General features: G+C 41.0%; 1 protein-coding gene across 4 annotated transcripts in view; it reads left to right on the top strand.

Moving 5' to 3' along the window:
- Window positions 1-296: 296 nt before the first annotated feature.
- Window positions 297-22,239, top strand: part of PCNX4 (pecanex 4) — a 96,189-nt gene continuing 74,246 nt past the window's right edge. For 3 of the 4 annotated variants that reach the window (XM_074393165.1, XM_074393166.1, XM_010335128.2), the window contains exon 1: window positions 297-759. The gene's annotated coding sequence lies outside the window, so the exon portion shown is untranslated. Of the gene's footprint in view, window positions 760-19,374; window positions 19,544-22,239 lie in introns of all 4 variants that reach the window. The other variant, XM_074393164.1, reaches the window with a different exon arrangement.

The raw sequence follows: 22,239 nt of genomic DNA, 5'->3' as shown, positions 1-22,239 counted from the left end.
GTGTGCAGTCCCCAATCGTCCAGGCCGGGTAGGATGCACGAAGTATCACTCAAAAACATTCATTACGGCCGGTGTGTTGAGTGGTGACGGTCGGTGCGATTACTGGAAGTCGCGGGAGCCAGAGCGGTTGGAGTGCTGTCACACCCCTCCACCCGCATTAAGACAACCTGACACGACCTTCGGTGAACTGATGCGCAAAATGGCGGTTGCACGTCTGTCTCCCGCGGGCGCACAATCCTGAAGAAGGACGTCACGTCACCAGGGAAACGACGCTCTTGCGTAACGACTCGGCACAGGGCAAAGGTCAGGGTTGGCGTTGCGTCTCCGCCTTCACAGCGGCCGCTTCTAGGCCCGGTGCTGGACCAGAGCAGGAGCGACGCCCATAGTCCCTGGCCAGGAAGATGTTGGCCTAGGACTGGCGCGAACGGAGCGCGCGAGTTCCCTGCTTCCGCGAGGCCGAGCCTGCTGTACTGCAGGGCCCGTCTCCAGAGCGAGCACCGCCGGGCGCCGGGCCCGGCCCCCGGGCGCGCAGGCGCGCTGTTCAGCTCCGGGTGGAGGCCGGAGTTGACGTTAGCCATGGAAACCGAGGGCTGGCCCGAGCGGGGCCACGGTGAGCTCGTTATTCTGCTGCCTTAGCTTCTCTGCCTCCGCGCTCGGGCAATAGCTAACCTCCCCGCGGGAGCGTCCAGCCCGGGTTTACCTGCAAAAATGCAGTTCCCGGGATGCCTTCGCGTCTCCTCTTCCCTCGGGTGACTTGAGGTACGTTCGTTGTCCGACGCCCACCTCGGGACCTCTTCGGTGCCTTAATGTCCAAGCCTATGCAGAGAGCCAAGTTGTTCTTGCAGCTTTTATTGCCACAAAAACCTGTGCTGAGAGCCAAGTTCTTGCTGCTTTCATTGCCACGTTTTTCGTTACAAAATCTTTAAGTGCAGTTATTGCACTTAAAGCCGTAATATGAACTCAGTCATTAGAGTAATTCAGTGTGATTTTAACTTCCCTTCGAAAGAGTACTTTAGCCGGTTGAATTGTAACATTTTGTTTCTAAGAGACTCCTACGAACTGGGAAATGGCCCATTGACCCTTGATTTGAAGGATAGCCGTGTTACCCCAATAAAGGTTACCCCCTTTTTTTTCCCTCAGATAAAACTGTACTGCCTCCTTATCTCCAGCTAAACCTCTTCTGTCCGAATTGTTCAACTCGTGGCCCTCTGAACATGAAGAGCTCCTTCCCCACTGATCTCGGTCTCTGTCCCCACAACCTCTTGTCTGTCCGGGACCAGAATTTACTCCTGTGAATCAGAAGTTGCTTGTCATGTAGCCATCATTTTTCACTTATTCCTTTTTTACTATTTTTAGGTGTTTCTTTTCTTCATTAAATCATTTCTGCAGTTAGGGCAAAGACTATCCACCGCCACTCACACTAAATCCCCAAACCTTTAGCACAGCATCCAGTTCAAATGTTACCATTTTACGAATTTAACTGAAACACCTGTTGGCTGCTCCTAAATTTCCTAAAGAGCTGCCTTCTAGTTATTATCTGTTGTGGAAAATACCAGTCAGGGAACCTTTTCTTTTTCATTTTTAAGAGCTTTACTGAGATATAATTCACATTAATAACGCACGATTTACCTATTTACAGAATCGTGAAACCTTGACTACAGGCAATTTTAGAACATTTTCATCACCCCAAAAAGAACCCTTTACCTTTTAGCAGTCATCACCTCCCTCCCCCCGTTATCCTTACCCCACCAGCCATAAGCAACCACTAATCTATTTTATGTCCCCATAAATTTGCTTATTTTGGACATTTAACATAGATAGGATAATACAATATGTGGCCTTTTGTAATAGGCTTTCACTTAGTGTGTTTTCAAGGTTCGGCGATGTTGTGGCATGTATGAGTACTTCATTCCTTTTTATAGCCTAATTCCATTGTGTGGCTATATCACATTTTGTTTATCCAGTCATTTATGGACCCTTCGGTTTTCCATTTTTTGGCTATTAGTAGTATTTCTGCTATCAATGTTTTGTCTACAGATTTTTGTGTAGGCATATCTGTTTTTATTTCTTTTGGGTGCATACCTGAGAGTAGAATTGCTGGGTTATATGGTAACTCTATGTTTAGCCTTTTGAGGAACTGCCAGACTGTTTTCCAAAGGAGCTGTATCATTTTACATAACCACCGGATATGTGTGAGGGTTCTGATTTCTCCACAGTCTCATCAATACTTATCGTCTGCCATTTTATTTTAGCCAGTCAGGGGGGTTTGAAATGGTACCTCATTATAGTTTAAATTTGTTTTTCTAATGAGTAATGATGTTGCGAATCATTTTCTGTGCTTATTAGCCACTTGGATGTTATCTTTGGAGAAATGTCTATTCAGATCCTTTGTTCATTTTTGAAAGATTGGATTATTTGACCTTTCATTTTGTAAGAGTTCTTGATATAGTCTAGATACATATCTCATATATATGATTTGCCCCAATTTTTTTTCATCCTATAGGTTGTTTTCATTTTCTTAATGGTGAGGAGCTTGTTTTTTAAACACTTTCTCACTTGTCTTATCAAAGAATACTGGATGCCAATACCTTCATGCTGGCTTAGCTATCAAAAGCTTCCCATTTTGACATTTTGTAGATTGCCCTTGGACCCTCTTTTCTCCACAGAACCCTTTTCTCCCAAGTTATCCTTCCAGTTCTCTAGTTTCAAAATAAAATTCCCTTTCATTTGGCAATTGTTAGCCCAAACTGCACCATTTTGTAAGCCCCCTGCCATTTTGCAGACCTTGGTCAAAGTGACACATTCCACGAGAGTTTGGGCTGTGAGAAACATCATGCCTAACCACCTGATCACAGCGCGCAAGAACACCTTTATTATACCCTGCTGAGCAAAGGCCCAACTGAAGGAACATCCCTATCATACCCTGCTGGGTAAAAGTGCAAGGAACATCCTATCACATCCAACCGGAAAAAGGGCCAAACCACCTGATCATAGGAACATCTTATCAGTATCCTGCTGGGCAACAAGCCAGACAGCCCATACCCATACCTATACCTATACAGTCCCCAGCCTGTGAACAGCGGTGGGCTCTGGCATTAAGCTGGTCCCCCACATCTGCAGGTTTTTGCAATATACCTGTGTTGCTGTAGAGCCAGCCACCCAACCCCATCTGTCTTTAACAGCCCCCCCCACCTCCCCCGCCTTGCCTTTTGAAAAAACCTAAAAGCAATAGCATGATCTCATCCAAAAACTCATTCTGCCACTAACTGACATTGTATCTTGGTTAAGTTGTTTAATATCACTGGTTCTCAGGTTTTTTGTAAAATTAATTTATTTCTAGTAATTCATTTGAATGGCAGATTTCATTCACCTGATACTTGATTTAAAAAAAACTTTTCCAACCCAGTTCAATTTATGTGGGTGTCAGTTGAGAAAAACAACAAGACAAGTCTCAATCATTTTAGGAGATTTATTTGCCAAAGTTAAGGACTCAAGAGATAGGTCTACACCTTTCTGTGAAGATGATTTTGAGGTCTCTAAATTTAAAGGGGAAAGGGTAGGATATTGAGCAAGTACACAATTTTCATGTAAGAGGTGGGGAGGGAAAAATACTCATGCCTTAATGTGGCTCAGTGAATCTGCATCTTTTACATAAGGTGACATAAAAGGGGCAGAGGAAAAATTGGGGGAAATCTGCATGTTACGTAAGATAACAGACAAAATGGGGCAGGGGAAGAATTAGATATGCATTTCTATCTGGTAGGCAGGGATGGCTGCACCTGTAAAGATAAGCTATCAATTGGCATTGCCATGGTGAAATTCACTAGGAATTTCCTTGTGGGCAAAATATGGGGGAGGTATGTAGTTTTTCATCTTCTAGCCATCTTATTTAGGAACCAAAAGTGGGAGGCAGGTCTGTATGACTCAGTTCCCAATTTGGCTTTTTCCCTTTGGCTAAATGAGTTTGGGATCCCAAAATTTAATTTCCTTTCACATTTCCCTTCTTTTTTCTTTAAAATCTTTTGGAGAAAGCATTTTAAAAGGCATACAGTTTCCTGGCCTCAGGTTGGGTTTTCCTCTCTTTTTCTGGGCTGCTTCCTTGTTGCTAGGATGTTTTATTCCTAGAAGCTCAGGTCCCAAGTCACCTGGAAGGCACATTTCTAGTAAGTCATGTTCCATGAAGATTTTAAAAAACAGGAGGAAAGAAGTAAAAAAGGCAAGGTAAAAAGAGAAAAAAATATAGGGACCTAGGCCAGATTTATAGCAACAAAAGAAAATCAAATCTGGAAACTGGGTCAGGCTATATTACTGGCTTCTCAATTAGAACAATTCTCTAGGCAGTCATTACCCTAGCCCTTTCAGTTGTGCATTGACGTATTTGTAGGCACATACCATAACAACATTGTAAGCAGAAACAGGACACAACACAAATTATTATTATTATTCCTATTATAAGCAATAAGCTGCCACCAGTTTCCCCAGGATCCAAACTAACTAGTCAACCAATTGACTAACGAAGGTTTTGGATCTGACAAGTTGGTTATCTGGGTTTTCCTATCAGTCATAAGTCAGGGTATATTCTTCTATTCATCTGGAATAGAAACACAACATTCAGTTTTTATGATGGCCCAGGTCCTACGTTGTGCTCCCGTGAGTATATCTAAAGCCATAAAGTTTTGCAGCACAGCTTTCCTCATAAGCAGGACTTCATTGTTTAGCAAGGACATACTCATACGGCTATCATTCAGGGCCTTTTGAATGTAATTCATCAAAGCCTCTATATGCCGTATAACATCTTCAATACCTATCTGTGGTACAGAGATTGAAGCTAAGCGGTCATACCATTGGAATACCAAACATGTCCAAAAAAAGGTTTGCTGGTTTGGGCACGGTCTGAATTACTTGTCTTGTACCCAAGCATAACCTGGGGAACATTTGTCTTAACCAGTGTGGAAGTAACCACGGCCGTAAGTTAGTGCTACCTAGCCAATATGTTGCATTTGGAGCTAGGCAATAAATACCTGGTCATTGCACCCAATTGGTGGCATGCCATTCAGTGTCTTATAATATGATAATGTGGTCACAGTGTTCTCCATCTATTCACCCCATGTGTCTCATACTGTTTGGACATAGGTTCTTGGTGTGATTTCTTTGCTCCCAACACAAAGCATTTTGGCTGAGTTGGCCAAATGAAGGGGTGAGCCAGATAAATCCATCCCACATTTGCATTATTCCATTTTGATAATGGGTCATTGTTTGGGGCATGGTTACCACCTTTTGTTTTAGTTGTGGGGGATGCTAAAGTGAGAGCTAATGAGCTGGTCCTTTCCATTAAAAAGTTTTTCCCATGTCCCTTGTTCTTAAGAGAGTTTTTAATGGGCCAATTATATGTGTTGTCTTTTGTTATGCCAGCACTAAGAATACTAGACCATTGCTGTGATGTAATAGATTTTTGACATTCTATCCAGTCCTGACCTTGGAAGGGGGATACCCACCATGGCAGGATGGAGGCACTGGAAAGAGGCATGAATCTACCTATGAAGCAGGTATCCTTTTGTAATCTGTCTGCATAATCCTGAGCCCATTGTAGAAACTGGTTTGTTTCATGGGCATCAAAGGGTGGCAGTGACAAGAAGGTGTAGGGATATAGGGTAGTAATAATAGCAAGGTTGTGAGATTCATTTTAGTTACTAATGGGTGTTAAATCAGACAAGGCAAGTGCCCTGTTCTTTATAAGACAGCAGTTGCCAGTATATCTAGGACAATAATTGTAATGGTTACTGTACAATAAACATAGGCGTTCCTTTGTATACAGGCCTGGTCCTGCATCTTGGGTTTAAGCAGTCCACAAAAGCTGTCATCTGCTTCTCTTAGTTGAAAGTCAATGTTTAGCGAACTGGAGGTGAAGGTCTTTGGTGGGAGTTACAGTCCACTAAGGAGGTTGTGCCCTTTTAAGATGAAATATGTGAATATGAGTCTGTACCATCTAATTTTGTGGCACATGGATTAGTAAATAGTACCTGGTATGGGCCATTCCATCAGGGTTGAAAGGAATCCTTTATTAGATGTCTTTTCCAACAGACAAAATATCTAGGTTGCAGATCATGACCAGGCATCTTATCTTCAGGGAGCACACTGTGAAAGGAATTCTTTACTGAATTTTGGCTTTTTTAAAGATGATAAATTGACCACTTACAATATTGCAATATATCTCCCTTGAGAAAAGTTGGATTAGTTATGTTCATTCCCATACACATGGATCTTCCTGTTATAATTTCATAAGAAGACAGTTGATGTTTTCCAAAAAGGGTGGATTGGAGTATAAGCAGCTCTAGGGGGAGTGCTTTGGGCCAGGGGAGGTGAAATGCCTCTGTGAACTTAGCCAATTGTGTTTTAATTATTCCATTGGTCCTCTCCTGACCTGAGAACTGAGGATGGTAGGTACAGTGGAAATGTTGAAATATGGACCAAAATTTTACGAATATTTTGAATAAACTGGCGAGTAAAGTGAGTTCCCCTGTCACTATGAAGTTCACTGGGAACTCCCCTCCCCACAATTGGATAATTTTTTTCTATTAGGATTTTTTCAACTCAAATGACTGTTGCTTGCCTGCAGGGAAAAGCTTCAACCCAGTGGGAAAAACATGCAGACCATTACTAACACATACTTTAACCTTGAGATGATGGCAGCTGGATAAAATCAAGCTGCCATGCTTCAAAAGTTCTGGCCAGAAGGGGAAAATGACCCTGGGCCCCATGGAGGGGCTTTCCTGGGTTATATTGGGCACAAAAAACACATCCAGAGTAACCTTTTTGTGCCACTGTGAAGGATAGTTTCCAGTAGTACTGTTTACAACAGGATATTATTTTATCTGAATTCCAATGGGATTATGTACATATTCCATAAGGGGCACCTGATACTGCATTGGAATAATGGGTTTATTATTAGGTCCACACCATATTTCAGTTTCAGAAGACAAGTATCCCCTGCCTGTTTACAAGTAGATTTCTCTTTTTTAGGAGCTTTGCTCTCGGTTTCTTTCAACATGTTTTTAAGTGTTTCAGGTTTTATGGCCATTTCTTGGGTTGAGACTTGTGGCTCAAATGTTGCTGTTTTAGTTGTGGCGTTAGCCAGTTGGTTGCCCCAACCTTCTGCGTTGTCTAATTTTGAGTGACCTGGGATTTTTTATAACTGCCAAACATTTTGGTTTTAGAATAGCTTCTAACGTCTCTGATACTTGTCCATTTTTTTAAGGGTTGCCCTAAGGTTAAATACCCTTTCTCTCTTCATATTATCCCAAAGTCATTAGTAATCCCAAAAGCGTAGCGGCTGTCAGTGTAAACATTTGCAGCCTTGTCTTTTGCCAATTGACAAGCTTGAGTCAGGGCAACCAATTTGGCCACTTGAGCTGATCTGGCTGTGGGAGAGAACAGGCTTTGGTTACCGCTAGTAAAGAAACCACAGCATATGCTGCTCTAAAATTTCCATCCTCTCCCCTCAAGTAAGACCCGTCTGCATACCATTCCATCTCAGCATTATTCAGTGGTGTCTCATAGGTCTGTCCTGGGGGTGAGAAGTCGGTCAGTCATCAGAACACAGTCATGAGGCGTTTTGTCGGAAGGGCCTGGCAAGAGAGTGGCTGGATTAAGATTATTGCAGCAGGAAATAGTAATATTGAGAGATGATAAAAGCATTCATAAGAGGCTAACTGGTGGACAGACAGATATTGAGTATGATGAGAGTTTAGAAGGGTCCCAAGAGACTGCAACACAAAAATGGTAAGGGGGGAACCTGTAATTGTTTCTCCAACAGACTTATATAGAAGAGCTTTGGCTGCTGTTGCTCTTGGAGGAGGCAGCCCTTGAGCCACAGGGTCCAGCTGTTGACTATAATAGCCTATAGGTCTCTGATGATCACCATGTTTCTGGGTCAGTAACCCAGATGCAGTACCTCCAAATTTGTGCACAAAAAAAAAAGACAATTTGAGTTTGGGTGCCCTAAGGCTGGGACGTTAGTCAGAATTTCCTTTATTTGTTGTACAGCTGATTGTCCCTCTGTCATCCCCAGGATGGGACCAGATTGTTCATTTTATAGGTATACATACAGAGATTGAGCCATAAGAGAGAAATTTGGTATCCAGTTTCAAAGAATAGCTTGCCAGGCCCAGAAATCCTCTAAATTTTCTCCTAGTGACCAGCATTAGGAAAGCTGAAATTCCTCTCACTCTATCAGGGATAATACTCAGTCCTTTGACCAAGATAACATCTCCTAATTACATAACTCTTAACTCATGGTAAACATAGCTAAAGTTTGTCTTTAGACACTTTGTGTCCTTTGGTGGCTGTTTGCGTAAATATAGACTGTCTTCCTGAGAGGAAGAGAATGTTTCTGAACAAGGGACAAGATCATCTACATACTGGAGTGTTGATCCCTGGGGAAAAATTAAATTCTCTAAAGCAGCTTTTATTATTTGAGAGAAGTAAGTGGGACTTTCTATATACCCTTGGGGCATTACAGTCCACAAAGTAAAGGCAAACAAATATTGGCTCTCTGGATCTGTAGGAATAGTAAAGAAGGCACTGCAGAGATCCATAACTGAGAAATACTGGCTGGCAGTGGGCATAGCTGATAGAAGGGTATGTGGGTTGGGCACTACTGGGTGTCTTAGTATTATGATATTGTTTATTGCCCTCAAGTCCGGCACAAATCTCCATCCTCTCCCGCTTGGTTTCTTTACAGGGTATATAGGGCTGTTGTAGGGCTTGTGCAGGGAATAATGAACCCCTTTTCCAGATAACGTTGAGTGATAGGGACAATTCCATCTATGACTTTCTGTCATAGAGGATATTAAGGTTGGGTAGGGGTTTCTTTGGGTTTATCTCTACCTTTATTAGAGTGGCTGGGAATATTTTTCCTGTATCTGTATTTGACTGAGACCATAAGTGGGAGGGGACACCCTTGAGCAAGTGCTCTGCTTCTGGTGTTAACAGAAGATTGGGGAAGCTCAAAGAAGTTTTACCGTTTTCTGCTCTTTGTTCTGGTGTTTTCTCTTCTCTCCTAGTATTTTCTCCTCTGTCTCCATTTCGTTTTCCTGGTCACAAGACGATATTTTAACATCACTAGTACTAAATTGTAGTACATTGTCAGGATGTTTTTTAATTTGGTGTTTTTGGTCTCCTGGCTCCAATTTTCGAAAAAAAAGTTAACCTTTTGATGAAAAAGAGGTATGGGCATTATAGATGTTGAGGAGATCAAGGCCCAAAAGATTGACAGGGGCCCCAGGGCGTATAAGAAACATGTGGGACCTACTTAGGAAACAGGTCACACTTAAAGCCTGTGGTTGGGGAGCTGAACCCTGTGAAATGGTAAGGTATTGGTTTCGACTTAAAAACATGGGTCATTTTATTAGACACACCCACCATTTAAATTTTTTTATTACTCCAAGGAATGAGATTTTTAAATGAGGTGGGATTTATCAGAGATATAATTGTGCCTGTGTCAATTAAGGCAGTTGCAAGCTCATGGTTTGTTATTATATTATTCTCTCCTAGTTTGTTTATCAGGGTAGGATATTCATAGGGCGAAACTTCTGTTCTTTCTTGGAGCATCCCTAGTCTTCCCGAGTTGCATTCTCCTGCCTTTTCTTTCTTTTTACCCTAAGGCAGTTCCTCTTAAGCTGTCCCTGTGTCTTACTGTAGTAACAGGCTGGGGGAGAGAAATTCTCAGACCAAGGGAGCTTAAAATCTTTTTGGGGCTGAGAGGTTTGAGACCTTAATTGCTTTAGCTGTAAATGCGTAACTCAGGCAATCTTCAGCGTTTCCTTTTTTATTATGTTGTGGGATAATTGGTCAGCTAAGTTAACTAGTTCATTTGTTCTGTCTGTGGCCTAATTTGTCATGTGACATTTTACAAGGGTTTCTAAATTATCATCTAGTCTGTTTAAGAAATTTGTATTTAATAGTATCATTTTTATTGTTTTCAAAGCAATCAGCTTTCACATCCTGCAATATCATCTTAAAGTTTTATCAAAATAATCTAAAACTGATTCATTTGGGCTGTAGTGGCATTGTTGGATTTTATTCCAATCTACAACCCTTTGGAACACTGAAGGAATGATACTTAACAGAGTGGTTGCTCGTTTCTATGCATCTCTGAGCCTGTCTTTTGGATTTTTGTGGATTTTGCGGGCTGGTTGTTAGGCCTTCAGGGGTCAAATCTGCTGTAGGTTCTGACCATTGGGCTTTTTCCAAACATTCCTTAGCTTTAGCTTCTGAGACCAACATGTGGACTAGCTGGTAAAGTTCTGAATGAACATAGGTTCTGATATTGAGCCCAAATTCTCAGGCAAACCCAGTTGGATCTTTTTGGGGGTCAGGAAATTCTTTATGCTTCACAATTCAACCTTTGACCAGGGTTGGTAGACAATCACCACTGTTCTCTTACCTATTACCTGTTGCTCTCGAAATGGGGCAAACATGGGAGATGTCCCTGCAGGGTCCCCCTTTTCTACTCTACGAGAAGACACACTGCCAGTGGAGTGTCAGGGAATCATCAGAGGGTAGGGTCTTTGAAGTCAGACTACCTTCTGTTGAGCGAGTGTTAAACATGCAAAAGAATGAGGGGACAGCTTGGGAAATTCAGAGAGGTGAGGGTAGAGTGAGGGTGTAGGTATAGGTGGGGGAGGTGCCAAGGGAGAAGTAAGGGATTTGAAGGATTTCTTTAAGAGAGACACAAGATTAGAGAGTTCCTGATTAGCATTTTTAAGTTGTTTGTTGGCCTCCTGTAGGGAGATGAGGTGGTCTTCTCCCCTTTGCTATTCTCTAGATACCATTGAAAATAGCTCTCCCATTCTGGTTGTCTAGTTTCTTTGCCTTCATTTTCCATCCTGGTTTGTAGGTACACTAATTTGGGCATCTCAAAAGATCCCCATTTAGGCCATTGTAACTTAGAATTTGCTTTAGTTATAGTGGTCCACTTGGTTAAATATTTGCATGATGATTCACCGTAAGTATTTTGCATATACCCAGCCAGAGTTTCCAAAGGGAGAACTTTTATGTTCTGCAGTTGCTGGGGTCATAGAGGCCTCGTTCCCCGAAATTTAGAGTTCCTATTCGGACCCAAAGTCGGGTTGTGTGTTAGACCCAAAATGTGCTGCTTGCAGACCTAGCTTTTCAGAGCTGTTACACCCTGAACCAGTTTAGTCCACCTATGCTGCAGCTACCTGGCACAATGTGTTAGGGGCTCAAGTTGCGAGAGGGGTCAGTTCCTTGTATGTATCTGCCAGCTGAGTTTAGACCCCAAGTGTGTTTATGAGGGGGGCACCTATTTAGAGCCTCTGCACATCTTAGGGAGCATTTCTCCCAGACATCTTCACATGATTCTCAGTCGCCTGAGAATGCACTGAAAGGCTGAGGGGAGCAAGGTACTACACTTCTTCAGATTCCAAACTCATGAACTAGAGAGTTTGGAGTTGATCAAATCCAATAGGGAAAGGACTGAAACATACTCATACACACACACACACACACACACACACACACACACACAAGGAGAAACAAAAAATAATCTATTAAGCAAAACTAACAGTGATCATACAAATTATATGCTTTCTGAGTGAGCGTTCTAAGCAGGAAATTAACACCAGCTAATTGTTAATGCTAATTTTACTTGTTAAGGAGAATTTGCAAGACAGAATCCCAAACCAGTTTCTTACCTAGTGATGGGGGCCCAAACTGAAGACCAATCTTCACAGATACAGAAGCCGATGGATTCACCATTTTTGATGGAAGCGAGTACAAACTTCCCTTCCAAAAAAAGAGGTTTTTACAAAAAAAAAAAAAAAAAAAAAAAAAAAACCCCAGCAAATAAACCTCAAATCCCCAACTGAAAAATGTTGACAGATCAGGGATCCCTGGAGGAAAGAGGTCCCAGACTTCTTTTGGAAGAACTTTGGGAAATTGTCCTATCAGTTTAGGCTATAAGGTGCCCAAGCCAGCACCAAGCACCGAGAGGTAAGCTAGTCTTGAGAGAAGTCTCAATCATTGTAGGAGATTTATATGCCAAAGTGAAGGATGTGCCCAGGAGAGAGGTCTGTGCTTTTCTCTGAAGATGATTTTTAGAGCTTGAAATTTAAAGGGGAAGGGGCTGGATATTGAGAAATAAACAATTTTTATCTAAGAGAAGGGTAGAGAAAAATCATCATTCATGACTTTCATAAGGTCTGACCTTGCCATGGACAGCATGGCGATCCCCGTGACCCATACATACACCTCTGGAGGGCCTTCCAGAGTTAGAAAATCTACAGTATCTGGAAGATGATGAGAAATGGAAGGACAATCAATCCTGTAGTGCCTAACTAACCTGAGACATTCTTCTATTGTTTCTTTTTCCGGCCTCAATTGACAAGGCAATTGGACTTTATAACCAACCTTGGTCAATCTTGTGCCTCCACACCCTACTACCCGCTCCCAGCTTGCCAAAAACTCCCTAAACTGTAACTTCTGTAACTTTGCACTATTTACCCCAAACTAAAACCAACTCGTATCCCACCACCCTTCGCTGACTCTCTTTTCGCACTCAGCCCACCCACACCTGGGTGAATAAACAGCCATGTTGCTCACACAACGCCTTTTTGGAGGGACTTCTTCATTCAGAGCATGCTTGTTTTAACACCTTTGCCTGACTTAGTGAATCTACATTTTTTGCATAAGGTGACATAGACAAAAGGGACATAGGAAAAATGGAGGGAATCTGCATTTTACTTAACACACGCCAGGCATGGTAGCTCATGCCTGTAATCCCAGCACTTTGGGAGGCCCAGGTGGGTGGATCACTTGAGGTCAAGAGTTCGAGACCAGCCTGGACAACATGGTGAAACCCCGTCTCTACCAAAAATAGGAAAAATAGTTGGGCATGGTGGTAGGCACGTGTAATCCCAACTACTCGGGAGGCTAAGGCATGAGAATCGCTTGGACCCAGGAGGCGGAGGTTGCAGTGAGCGGAGATTATGCTACCGCACTCCAGCCTGGTGACAAGAGCAAAACTTGGTCTCAATAAAAAAAAGATAACACACACAAAATGGGGTAGGATTAACAATCAGATATACATGTATGTCTGGTGGGCTAGGGGTAACTGCACCTGTAAAGATAAACTATCAGTTGGCATTGTCATGGTGAAATTTTAACAGCTCACTAGGAATTTCCTTGTGAGAAAAAGATGGGAGAGGTATGTAGCTTTTCATCTTTTGCCTTCTTATTTAAGAACCAAAAGGAGAGGCAGGTTTGTGTGACCCAGTTCACAACTTGACTTTTTCCTTTGGCTAAATGAGTTTGATATTTCTCCAAAATTTAATGGATATTGTAACTGGGGGAGTGTACCTAGCTCCCAGAGCTCATAGGTTCTTGACCTCTCTAACCCCAAAGAATATGGAAAGGGGCCTGGGAGGCATGGTGAGTTTACCATCCGAATAAAATCGTGGATCCAAAGAGTTTTGCAGAAGAGCAATTTATTAGAGGAAGAGAAAGAGAGAAGACAGCTCCCACACTTTTGTGGGAGGGGAGCCCAGAAAGGGAAATACCTTCAGGTAGGAGCAGCTGAAGTTTTCACCCCTGAGTTATTCCCCACCATCACCCATTTAGGTTCTCATCCAGTGAGAGGAGTTCTTTGAAACTTCCTCTGGAGTGATTGATCTTTGACTCTGATACCAGATTGGCTACTTTGTCTGCAACCCTGAGTTACAGAGCCTCCTCCTCCCAGTGCTTTTGGTGGGAATTTGAGGTAGAAGAGCCCCACCTGTCTTTCCCTGTCTGGCCCCCATGCATGGGAAAACCAGACAAAGTATTTTACATTTGAAACTCCTCCCCTAGCAGACCTGGGAAGAGAAGGTTCTTTAACACAGTCCCTCAGCATGATGTGTGAGATTTAGGAAACGAGTATTGGCTGGCCCTACTGTACATTTCTGATGCTCAGCTATTTCCTACCATTTTTGCATTCCATGAGTAATGGAATGCTGTCAGCTCAATTCTCATGTTGAACCAACCATTCATCAATCCATTTGTGAAGTGCTGCCAATACCTGCAGTAGATTCTTTGAGCTCTCCAGTCACCCCTCCCTTCCAGTCATAGTTTTCTCTACAAACCAATTCCTGTGCGACAGGGCAGGAGCATTGCCGTCTTGGACAAGTACCACCATTTTAAGTTTCACCTTCATCAAAAACTTCCAAAATCCAAAGGGCATTAGCCTTATGGCTAAGGTCAACATGACCGTAAATCACAAATGACATCTCTGCCCAGAAACATTCCAAACCCCTCCCCAACTAGGCGCATGCCAGCCCTGAGATAACCTTCCCTTTGGCTGTCTGTCCCTCCTGCTGTCCCTCCCCTAGACCCCTATATGTGATGCTCCCTCACTGTGTCCATGTGTTCTCATTACTCAACACCTGCCTATGAGTGAGAACATGCAGTGTTTGATTATCTGTCCTTGTGTCAGTTTGTTGAGAATGATGATTTCCAGATTCATCCATGTCCCCACAAAAGACACAAACTCATCGTTTTTTATGGCTACATAGTATTCCATGGTGTGTATGTACCAAATTTTTCTGGTCCACTCTGTCATTGATGGGCATTTGGGTTGGTTCCAGGTCTTTGCTATTGTAAACAGTGCCCCAGTGAACATACGTCTTCATAATAGAATGATTTATAATCCTTTGAATATATACCCAGTAGTGGGATTGCTGGGTCAAATGGAATTTCTATTTCTATGTCATTGAGGAATTGCCACGCTCTCTTCTACAATGGTTTAACTAGTTTACACTCCCACCAACAGTGTAAAAGTATTCCTATTTCTCCACATCCTCTCGAGCATCTGTTGTCTCCAGATTTTTTAATGATCACCTTTCTAACTGGCATGAGATGGTATCTCAGTGTGGTTTTGATTTGCATTTCTCTAATGACCAGTGATGATGAGCGTTTTTTCATGTTTGATGGCTTCATATATGTCTTGTTTTGAAAAGTGTCTGTTCATATCCTTCACTGACTTTTGAATGGGGTTTTTTTTTCTTGTAAATCTGTTTTAGTTGTTTGTAGATTCTGGATATTAGCCCTTTGTCAGATGGGTAGATTGCAAAGATTCTTTTCCCATTCCGTTGGTTGCCAGTTCACTCTAATAATCGATTGTTTCTTTTGCTGTACAGAAGCTCTGCAGTTTAATTAGGTCCCATTTGTCTATTTTAGTTTTTGTTGCCAGTGCTTTTGGTGTTTTAGTCATGAAGTCCTTGCCTGTGCATATGTCTAGAATGGTTTTGCCTAGGTTTTCTTCTAGGGTTTTTATGGTGTTAGGTCTTATGTTTAAGTTTTTAATCCATCTGGAGTTAACTTTAGTGTAAGGTGTCAAGAAGGGGTTCAGTTTCTGATTTTTCTACATGACTAGCCAGTTTTCCCAACACCATTGTTAAACAGGAAATCCTTTCCCCATTACTTGTTTTTGTCAGGTTTGTCAAAGATTAGATGGTTGTAGATGTGTGACATTGTCTCTGAGCCCTCTGCTGTTCCATTGGTCTATATCTCTGTTTTGGTACCAGTACCATGCTGTTTTGATTACTGTAGCCTTGTAGTATAGTTTGAAGTCCGGTAGTGTGATGCCTCTAGCTTTGTTCTTTTTGCTTAGGATTGTCTTGGGTATGTGGGCTCTCTTTTGGCTCCATATGAAGTTTAAGGTGGTTTTTTCCAGTTCTGTGAAGAAGGTCCTTGGTAACTTGATGGGTATAGCGTTGAATCTGTAAATTACTTTGGGCAGTATGGCCATTTGCACGATATTGATTCTTCCTAACCATGAGCATGGAATGTTTTTCCATCTGTTTGTGTCCTCTCTTATTTCCTTGAGCAGTGGTTTGTAGTTCTGAAGAGGTCCTTTACATCCTTTGTTAGTTGTATTCCTAGGTATTTTATTCTCTTTGTAGCCATTGTGAATGGCAGTTCACTCTTGATTTGGCTCTCTGTTAGTCTGTTATTGGTGTATAGGAATGCTTGTGATTTCTGCACATTGATTTTATATCCTGAGACTTCTGCTGAAGTTACTTAACAGTTTAAGCAGATTTTGGGCTGAAACATTGGAGTCTTCTAAATATACAATCATATCATTTGCAAATAGAGACAATTTGACTTCCTCCTTTCCTAATCAAATGCCCTTTCTTTCTTTTTCTTGCCTAATTGCTCTGGCTAGAACTTCCAATACCATATTGAACAGGAGTGGTGAGAGAGGGCATTCTTGTCTAGTGCCAGATTTCAAAGGGAGTGCTTTTTGCCCATTCAATATGATATTGGCTGTGAGTATTTGGTAAATATATTTTATTATTTTGAGATACATTCCATCGATGCCTAGTTTGTTGAGAGTTTTTTGCATAAAGGGCTGTTGAATTTTGTCGAAGGCCTTCTCTGCATCTATTGAGATAATCATGTGGCTTTTGTCTTTAGTATTTACTGGATTGTAACCTTTGGGTTAGAGAGAGCAGTGTTATCACGTAGCATATTATAGGTACTCAAAAGTTTGTAATTAAAAAGTTTAAATTGTGGGAAGTAATAATTTATTTTCTAGCTGTTTCTCCATAGAAGGAAGAGTAACACATTTTGCCTATATTTAATAACTATCAATATTTTAATCTTTAATATTTTATATTATCTTCCAACGGTGTTTTAAGAGCAAGGTAATGGTCAGGTGCAGTGGCTCATGCCTGTAATCCCGGCACTTTGGGTGACCGAGTGGCAGGTCTGTCCCACAGAACCTGGCCAAGGGATGAAATGAGTACTCAGGCACGGGTATGCAGTGTAAGAGCAGCTAGATGACTGCCTGGCTCTATCTAGTAGCTAAATTTATCTGTTTCAGATCAAGTCCCCTACACTCCCTTGTACCTACCCCTTGCCCTCTGCCTCAGGGTTATAGAATAGCTGCCTTCAGCTATTCTCCCCTGGGGCTCTGCAGAACCTTCCGACCTTTCAGAAGGTTTGCCTGCTTTCCCTATAGTTTTTCCCACCACTCTGACCAATACCCCACAGCTGAGACAGATGGATCACTTGAGGTTAGGGGTTTGAGACCAGGATGGCCAACATAGTGAAACACTGTCTCTACTGGGAGGAAAAAAAAAATTAGTCAGGGGTGTTGATTCATGCCTTTAGTCCCAGCTATTTGGAAGGCTGAGGCATGAGAATTACTTGAACCTAGGAGGTGACGGTTGCAGTGAGCCAAGATCATGCTACTGCACTCCAGCCTGGGAAACAGAGTGAGACTCTGTCTCCAAAAAAAAAAAAAAAAAAAAAAAAGGAAAGAAAAGGGCAAGGTAACCCAGAAGAAAAAGAAAACTGTCATGTCAAAGAGTTAATACCCTTCATATATGAAGAGTTCTTCCAAATTCATAAGAAAAATGATAAAAAATGACCACTCCAATAGAAAAATAGGCAAAGGACATGAAAGCCAGTTTACCAAAAAAATTAATCTATACACACACAAGCATATATGCATACACATAATTTTTGTTTCTTTTAATTTTTGAGGTGGAATTTGACTTTTGTCACCCAGGCTGGAGTGCAGTGGCTCAGTCTTGCTTACTACAACCTCTACCTCCTGGGTTCAAGTGATTTTCCCACCTCCCTCCCAGGTAGCTGGGATTACAGACACCCACCGCCACGCCTAGCTAATTTTTGTAATTTTAGTAGAGACAGGATTTTGCCATGTTGGCTGGGCTGGTCTTGAACTCCTGACCACAGGTGATCCGCCTGCCTCAGCCTCCCAAAGTGCTGGTGTTACAGGCGTGGGCCACCGCACCCAGCTGTAATTAATATTCTTAAACCATATTGATGAAATAATAATAGTATTTTGAGGACTCCACTCTGATTTTTTAAATCTTGCTTAAATTCCCGTCTAAGGAGCCTGGAGAGTCATGCCCTACACATCATAAATTCTCATCAGATGGGTTTTATTTATCCCTGTATATCATGACTTACTTTTCCATCTGACTCTGGCATAACAAGGAATAAAATCAAAATGTTTTATCTCAAAACATATGTTTTTGCCATACCTTGAAATTGCCCTGCAAAGCATCTTGTAGGAAAAATCCACATTCCAGGTTTAAGAGATAATTGGCTACAAGCCAGGCACCTTGTTAAGTCTGATAAGAAACATTTTACAACCTGCTCTCTGAAGACTGCTGAGAGCTTCCTCTGCACAAAACTTGGTCTCCACAATCCTTTATTTTAACTGAGCATTTCCTTTCTGTTGATCTCAGGTCTTCAAATAAATTCAATATATTGTCAACCAGAAAATGTTTTAAATGTACCTATAGTCTAGAAGCCCCTACTTTGAATTGTCCTGCCTGTCTAAATCAGAACAATGTATTTCTATTTTTTCTTTTTATTTTTTATTACACTTTAAGTTCTGGGACATGTGCAGAACATGCAGGTTTGTTACATAGGTATACACATGCCATGGTGGTTTGCTGCACCCATCAACCCATCATCTACGTTAGGCATTTCTCCTAATGCTCTTTCTTCCCTAGCCCCCACCCTCTGAAAGGCCCCAGTATGTGATGTTTCCCTCTCTGTGTCCACATGTTCTCATTGTTCAACTTTCATATATGAGTGGAAACATGGGGTGTTTGGTTTTCTGTGCTTGTGTTAGTTTGCTGAGAATGATGGTTTCAAGCTTCATTCATGTTCCTGCAAAGGACATGAACTCATCCTTCTTTATGGCTGCATAGTAGGTCATGGTTATTTAGACGTATTTCTTAAATGTATTTAATAGATGTCTCGTGCCTCCCTAAAAAATGCTAAGCAGTACCCCAGCCACCATGTTCTCAGGACCTTCTGAGGGCTGTGTCATGGGCCATGGTCACTCATATTTGGCTCAGAATAAATCTCTTAAAATATTTTATAGAGTTCAACTCTTTCATCAACAGTTTCATAAAAAGGAACACTCAGAGATTAAAGAAGAGCTCCTGGAAGTTAAAAAAAAAAAGTGAGCAATGATTTCATAAATTTCTACAGATCTGTTAGAAGATAGTTAGTCTCCTGAAAGTATAACAAAAATATAGTTGAGACAAGTGCCTCAGTGCAGAAGTACTCCTTAATATCACCTTACCTGTTAGGATGACTGCTATCAAAAAAACAAAAGATGAGTGTTTATGAGGATATGGAGAAATTGGAACCCTTGTATGCTGGGGGGGAATGCGAAATTATGCAGCCACTATGCCAAAACAGAATGGAGATTCCTCAAAAAAAAAAAAAAAAAGAGCTACCATATGATATAGCAATTTTGCTTTTAAGTATTTATACAAAATAATTGAAATCAAGATAAAAGTGATGTTTGCCCTCCCATGTTCATTGCAGCATTATTCATGGAAACAACTTAAATATCCATCAACAGATAAATTGTTAAAGAAAATGTGGTATAGACATGCAATGGAATATTATTCAGCCTTAAAAAAAAAAAAAAAAAAAAAAACCAACAAGGAAACCCTGCCATGTGTAACAACAGATGAACCTTGAAGGCATTATGGTAAGTGAAGTAAGCCAGTCACAGAAAGACAACTACTACATTCCACTTTTGTGAGGTATCTAAAAGAGACAAACTCAGAATCAGTGAGTAGAATGGTGATTGCCAGAGAATAAGGGAAGAGAAAGTGGGGAGTTGCTATTCAACAGGTATGAAGTTTTAGTTACAGAAGATGAGTAAGCTCTAGAGCTCTACTGTACAACATTGTGTCTGTAGCTAACAACACTGTGTTGTATACTTAAATATTTAAGAGTAAGATCTCATGTTATTGTTCTTACCACAATAAAAAATCAAACTCTTAACAATGCAGGAAAAAAGATTCAATAAATGAAATCAATCAATTAAAATAATAAAATACATTTAAAAAAACTTTACTAAACAAAAATCAATAGCTACAACTTTAAAAATTTTGTTGAACTTAGAAAGCTACATACTTAATCCAAAAACATGGCCACTTTTTGTTTTTTTGTTTAACAGATTTTTAGTGTGGTGTTATATATGCCTGAGTTACATACAGTTTTGGTAACTAAGATTTCCTTCCCAGTACATTGCCAAATTGATCTCTGTTTCTTACTCTTCTGAGTAATGCTTAAGAAATACGACTGAGATTCCAAATAAAGCAGCATTTCTGTGGCTATTTTGTTGGCTTGCTTTCAGAGTAGTATATGGAGAAAGCATATGGCTTGTCAGTGTTGTGATGTCATCTTTAAACATCAAGTTCTCTTTTCAAATCCCTTAAGATTTTTTCCTAAGTCTTGAGCCATTTGTTTATTTGAATATTGTAGAGATATAGAACTAATGCATTAGTTCTCCTGGGAATTAATAGTCTTTCAGAACTATGTACCAAATTCTCACTTGGGGCATACCTTTTAGTAATTGTGAATTTATTTTCTATGCTGTCTTCCTCTGAGCCCTCCAAACTGTTCCAACCTCTGCCTCTTACCCAGTTCCAAAGTCACTTCCACGTTCTTGCACATCTTTACAGCAGCACCCGTCTCCCAGTACCAATTTGCTGGCAGAAGGTAGAAGGTGAAAAGCATGTGTTACATGGCAGCAGACAAAGAGACAGTGAGAACCAAGCAAAAGGGTTTCCCCTTATAAAACCATAGATCTCATGAGACTTATTCACTACCACAAGAACAGTATGGGGGAAACCACCCCCATGATTTAATTATTTCCCACCAGGTCCCTCCTGCAACACATGGGAATTATGAGAGCTACAATTTAAGATGAGATTTGGGTGGGGAAACAGCCAAACCATATCAGCTCCTATGCCAAATAGCATATTATTAGTAGAGTAAGTAAATCAATCTGAAAAGATAAAATGTAAAGAGGTGAACAATACAAGAAGTTACTATGAGAAATGCCTTATACTAATAAATGTTACAAGATAAGTATAGGTTGAGTATCCTTTATCCAAATTCCTTGAGACCAGAAGTATTTTGGATTTGGAGGGTTTTTTTCCCTCCGGATTTTGGAATATTTGCATTATGCCAGTTATGCATGCCAAATCCAAAAATCAGAAATGCTGTAATGAGCATCTCCTTTAAGCATCATGTTGGCACTTAAAAAGTTTAGCTGGCCAGGTGCAGTGGCTCATGCCTATAATCCCAGCACTTCGGGAGGCTGAGGCAGGTGGATCACCTGAGGTCAGGAGTTTGAGACCAGCTTAGCCAACATAAAGAAACCTAATTTCTACTAAAAATAGAAAAATTAGCCAGGCATGGTGATGTGCGCCTGTGATCTCAGCTACTCAGGAGGCTGAGGCAGGAGAATTGCTTGAACTTGGGAGGCAGAGGTTGCAATGAGCCGAGGTTGCAACATTGCACTTCAGCCTGGGCGACAGAGCAAGACTTCATCTCAAAAAAAAAAAAAAAAAAAAATAGTTTCAGCTTTTGAAGGAATTGAGATTTCAGATTTGTTATGCCCACCTTGTAGTATGTAAAACAAGCAGTGGTTTTAGAATACAGAGAGAAGAGATATTCAGCTAGACCAAACTGCTCTGCGAAATTTTCAGAAACGTCTTAAAAGTTGCTTAAAGTCACTAATTTGGGAAGGGAGGAGAGGACATCATCCTGAGCAAAGGAGAGAGCATAAGTTTAGTGGAAGAAAAATACAGAATGTATTTACGAGGTGTGATGTTGAGAGTTCTGGAGGACATCTGGTAATTTGAAGAGATGTTAAATGTTACACATAAAATACAGCTTAGTTAATATTCCTTCTGAAACTTTTTATGCATATGCAAACTGTATGAAACTATATACACAGGTGTGTATACTCTTTATTTTGAATACAAATGGAATCATTAGTGTGTTTATTTTACTTTTCAGTATATCATGGGCATCTTTGCATGTTTCTACACTAATAACACTTCAGATACTCCACTATTTGGAATATGACCACAGATTATTTCGTCAAATAGATGAAAACATTTAAACAAAACTTTACAAAAGACCCAGAAATACTAAAAGGGAAATGAATAGGAATACTAACATGCAGTTAGATAATCTGGTTTGTAAAGTATCTTTACTTTCCCAGGAAGCCACACTACCTTGTTTCTGAGTTATCTCAGTAGAGCTAGAAGGACCAACTTTTGCCTAACTTTTTGGAGAAATTTCAGGCACATCCAGGTTCTTCAGAACCCATACCATCCATCCAAGTTCATTTTCCTGTTTGATGGCATCTTCCATAGATAACTG

The sequence above is a fragment of the Saimiri boliviensis genome, chromosome 2 (assembly GCF_048565385.1).
Source record: "Saimiri boliviensis isolate mSaiBol1 chromosome 2, mSaiBol1.pri, whole genome shotgun sequence".
Taxonomy (NCBI): Eukaryota; Metazoa; Chordata; class Mammalia; order Primates; family Cebidae; genus Saimiri; species Saimiri boliviensis.
The sequence above is the reverse complement of the archived record's forward strand: the minus strand, read 5'-3'. Positions and strand labels throughout refer to the sequence as shown.